Source organism: Thunnus albacares, chromosome 5 (assembly GCF_914725855.1).
Source record: "Thunnus albacares chromosome 5, fThuAlb1.1, whole genome shotgun sequence".
Classification (NCBI taxonomy): Eukaryota; Metazoa; Chordata; class Actinopteri; order Scombriformes; family Scombridae; genus Thunnus; species Thunnus albacares.
In genome coordinates, this window is record NC_058110.1 from 2243978 (window position 1) to 2248790 (window position 4813).

General features: G+C 39.6%; 1 long non-coding RNA gene across 4 annotated transcripts; it reads right to left on the reverse strand.

Moving 5' to 3' along the window:
- Positions 1-1453: 1453 nt before the first annotated feature.
- Positions 1454-4586, reverse strand: LOC122982664. 4 transcript variants are annotated; one of them, XR_006403511.1, is made up of 4 exons: positions 3487-4586; positions 3072-3106; positions 2064-2203; positions 1454-1954 (listed from the first exon to the last, which is right to left on the reverse strand). It is a non-coding gene; the product is annotated as an uncharacterized LOC122982664 (long non-coding RNA). The 4 variants fall into 4 exon arrangements; XR_006403510.1 differs by having other exon boundaries at positions 1454-1821; positions 3487-3922; XR_006403509.1 differs by having other exon boundaries at positions 1454-1824; positions 3487-3919.
- Positions 4587-4813: the final 227 nt, after the last annotated feature.

Here is a 4813-nt window from a genome sequence, read left to right on the forward strand (position 1 = left end):
CCCCCATCTCACTCTCACGCAAAAATGTCTATGTTATGCTACAGTATATGCAACATCAGATGCACTGAAAAATTTACATTGCAGTTTGTTTTGGATAAAATTCCATTAGACATGCAAGATTATCTCTCATGGCTTGACTGGGACATAAAATCAGCCCTGGCATTTTTGGCCAACCCCCACAATCAGTCGAACACCACCCACTACTACACCATCCTTGTGGTCCCCTTAAATATGTGTACTGTACTATTCCCCCAAACCACTACAAAGCTGAGTAGTAAGTGATGTGAACAAGTATACCAGTGCAAGTGGACCACTGTACTCAGATAGCAAAAATGATATGGCCCAGATCCGGCCCAGAGCCTCCATAAGTTCTGGGCCAGAGCTGTAAAATGGACCCGGGCTGGTGTCCTTTGGCACAACGGGCCAATAACGGTGCAGATCCATTTTTCACTGGCACTGGGCCAGCTCCAGAACGGATGAGATTATTTTGTAGTCATTTGGCCGAAGGTGGGCCAGATCTGGTTCAGTTCTGTACTGGATCCAGCCTAGAGCTTCCATACGTTCTGGGGCAGATAAGTGATGAAGATCACTTTCTAGCCATTTCACTCAGATATTTGCTGTATCTGAATTAGTTCCGGGCTAACCATTATCTTTTTCATAACTACATTCAAACTAAAAAAAAGTATCTCTAGATATAAATTTCTAGAATTATAGTAACATTCCTATACACGTCGACACGCACTGTATTAAGCAAATAAAGTGAAAAAGTGAATGCCTTCATCATGACTGGTTGTAATAAAAACAGAAATCGTAAGTTATGACAGGAGATGTTTCCTGCTTTGTTCACTGTACACTCATCAGTCAAAATCTGTGGTGAGGTGTACTCTACTCATGGTGGATCAACTCCATAAAAACCTGAATGAAGCGTGACATGACATCAAATTGGGTTTACCTGTGCACTGTTGAGTGTAAACTGAGCGCCTCTTACAGTTTGTTATCAGCACACACACCCCCAGCAGAGTGGGACATTTTTAGTGCTGCTACTGTAATTAAAATTTGCATCTGCTGTGTCAGACTGTAATGCCAAACAAACAAAGTAAATTTAGATTTAAGTTTTTGCATTTCCAAGTACACTGCTTTTCATTTTGACCGGGGCCACAACGGCTGATTATTTTCATTATGGAGTACTCAACTGAGTAGATTGGATTTTTAAATTCATGACCCAATGAAAAGCAATGCATTTAAAATGGGACACAAAAAGATAAAAAAATAGTGTAATCATGTCATATGACAATAGCATATGACATATAAAGAAGAGATGAAGTCCTTTGAAACCCGTAATATACATATATACATACCAGAACTAAGTATAAAAACTGACCTTTAACACACCAAATCACACTGGGAAGAACTATGTCAGGGACCAAGCAGTAAGGCTCAAGAACACCAGGTGTGTAGCACAAAACATTGCTATTTATTTACAATTTAATTTCATCTTAAAATTCAATTTCAAAATACAAAAAGGACACTAGACAAAAGTAATTTTAAAACTAGGGACCTTTTACTCAAATTAAGATCAACTAAACAAACAGCAACCTATAATGAACTCAACATAACTGGGGGGCAGGAACAAACCATTAACTATATCAAAAATGAACCTTAATACCAACAAAGATTTGAACCAAGAAATTAGTCACAACCAAACTAATTGTCAAACCAAAAAATAAAAAAAACAACAACAAAACTTATAATAATTAAGTTTAACTGGATCCCCCACCCAGCTGGCCTCTCCCATTGCCTGCTTGTCACTTCCAGGCGCTGCTTCTTATGGCCAGGGCAGGATTTGCCGGATCCATGAAAAACAAAAAGGTATTGTGTTTAGTGCGGCTGCCACAGTAATCATGCATGCAAAATATATGTAAAATTTACAGTACCTTTATGAAGTCAGCCACTGCTGCTCGGTGGAATGTTGTGATGCCTATAAACAACCAATTGTGAAGTTAAAAACACAAAACATAACTGCTACTGCAAAAGACTAGCACAATGCTATATCTGAAATTTACCGTGGTTAATGCCTCTTTAGCCTTGGCATGATCTTTGCGGCCACCTCCGCAGTCAGACACCAGGTTAAACCATCGGATAGCGTATGAGTCGATCTCGCTGTCCGGAGCACTGCTTGCAGCTTGGTTCTTCCTCACAGTCCCTGTTGAGAGAGAATGTCCATCAGCGACCAAAATTCTCCATTTTCCACTTAGCCCAGCTAATAACCCACTGTTTTGATAGCTGCTTTAGAGGATTGAAAAAAGTATGTCCAATGGGTCAGTTAAGTGAAAATAGATTATGCAACAGCTAGGGATGTCAACAGTTAATTACAGAATTTCCTCAAATAGCACCTCAACTGCAGAGACATTTATAGTTTGTGAATTATATATGTACTAATGTCCTTGGAGGCCCATTCAGTCCCATTGTATTTATAACTCAGCACCTGTATGCAGTACAAACTCCATTCAAATTTCAAAATGCTCAGTATTGCACACCGATCAACTGTACTTAAGCTTAAGATGACATGTACTGTAAGTTTATGAGTTACATAATGCATTAACACCGTGTTGGTGGAAAATCCGTAACACATTCACATCAGAGTCGCCACACACAGGTTACTGCTGTGAAACCAGTGGCCGTTGAGGTTCAACTTTTGTTCCACGAACAAACCGACTACAAGCACAGAGTTGAGTGAACTTCTCTCTTAGCTAGTCGCAATAACTAAATGAATAACCAAATAAAATATGCTTTTCAATGGTAACACGTATTGCTGTGCATTACACCGTGCAGGAGGTTTTAGTATTTATCACCAAGGACACTGAATTTTAGTCACAATTTCAAAACACACATATTTCTAACTTGTTACACAGCGATCAGACAATGAATTACAGTTAACTTTAGATGAATTTTTAACTTCTTGAGATGTCTTTGATTTACTTATCCAATAAGACTCCAAAACTTTAACCTGGATTTGAAAATGTACTGTAATGATGAAGAAATCAAAGCAGGAAAAAAAAAAAAAAACGTACCCTACTAATCTGTGGCACTCTGTGGGAACCTGAACCTGAAATAGAGACCGGTTGTGCTGTCAAATGGCGCTGTTTCACACCAATGTTAGCAGTTAGCCTTAAGGTTAGCCGTTAGCCTATATGCTACTGGCTACATTCCTATGAGCAGGTAACGTAACGTTAGCAGATAGTAAGATACGGATGAAAAGCAAGTTATGGGCAAAATTGGTTGTAACATCACTAATAACAAACACAGAGTTGTTTATTCATTATTAATTCTAACTTACTTAGCTAGTTAAGTAAACTAGCCCAGCTAAAAAGCTAGCAGTTACCTATATAATGCTAGCTTAAATAGGAAGTCAAAACCTTCTGAAATTATGTTAACAAGCATTAAACCACATTAAACACTGTTTTGCCACAACATTGTACACCTTACCGTTATAAATAATTTTCAAAAGCTGGAAGAAAAGCCGGCAACTGTCTCCTGCTTCTCCTTGGTCCAGTCGGATCCGCTGAACAAAAGAAAAAGAAAAAAATTTGCGCGCTTGTTCCCACGGTCCTGGCCCATAAATACTTTGACTCTGCAGACTGATTGTGAGTCTAAATGACATGCCCACTCGTCAGCCTGTATGCGGTCCGTATCTGGCAGGGGGACGTAAAACGGGTGAGACTGTAACACAGATCTGCCGGTTTGGAGGCGGATCTGGTCCAGAGTCAGTTGCTATATCTCGCTCTTGACTGAGGTGGCTGTGGAGAACACATTATCCATACTAAAGTAGAAGTACAAGTAATTGTCAACTTCGTTGCCTGTTGTTGGAAATGAAAACTATTTTCTTCCCTCTACTAAGCTAATACATTTAAGCACAGTAGAGCTACAGATGTAACCTATGTATTATACAGGATTTTCATGAATCTTTATCAAGAAAACCCTTAGCCTAATAATTTTAATAATATTATGATATGATATGGACCTAGGTCACTCATTGCTTAGCCAACGCTAATGTTAGCTAGTTAATGCTAGAATCAAGGACGTATAAAGAGAACTGGATACAGCGTTGGTGGTGGGGCCCCATTCATTCCTATGAAAGTTGTTCAGTGGCGCATAAAGCCATAAAAGTTCAATTGCGGGTATAAAATTATCCAGATCTTCCACATACCTTCCGTATCTGTGCTGTCCATAGAGCAAGTACACTAGTGTTTCCTTTAACTCGCCTCCCAACTGCATGCACACCAGCAACTTCTGCCAGCCGAGATGGCTAATTTCCGGTTTAGCCCTAAGCTAACATATATGGGAATAAAATAATTATTGTATGGCTCCGCTAGACTTTCCAAATGTTATCGGGCTGAAATGATCAAATTCTGATCTGAAATCTACCCACTGTTTTATAGCTGGACCTTTTCCTATGATTGTATGCGGGAAAAATGCTTTTTGGGCTAGTGTGCATCAGGTGACGGACCCAGAAGTTGTAATTACACGGTTTGGCCACTATGTTATATTGGCTTCACAGTTCGGCACTGTTCCTTGGGGCTTGGTTAGAATAGGCAGCCAAAATTGCAACAGTATTAAGGAACTATGCTAGGCTACAAAAACAATGCCAAACAGCTAGTGCACCAGCAGTAGCTGATAGTCTCCATGTATGATAGCATTCAGATTATTTTATTACCATCGTCATTAATTGAATTAATCATCATTCATTATCGTCACTATGGCATGGCACATGATCTCCCTGCACCCTGCCTGCAAGTCCCTGTTTCCCTGCATG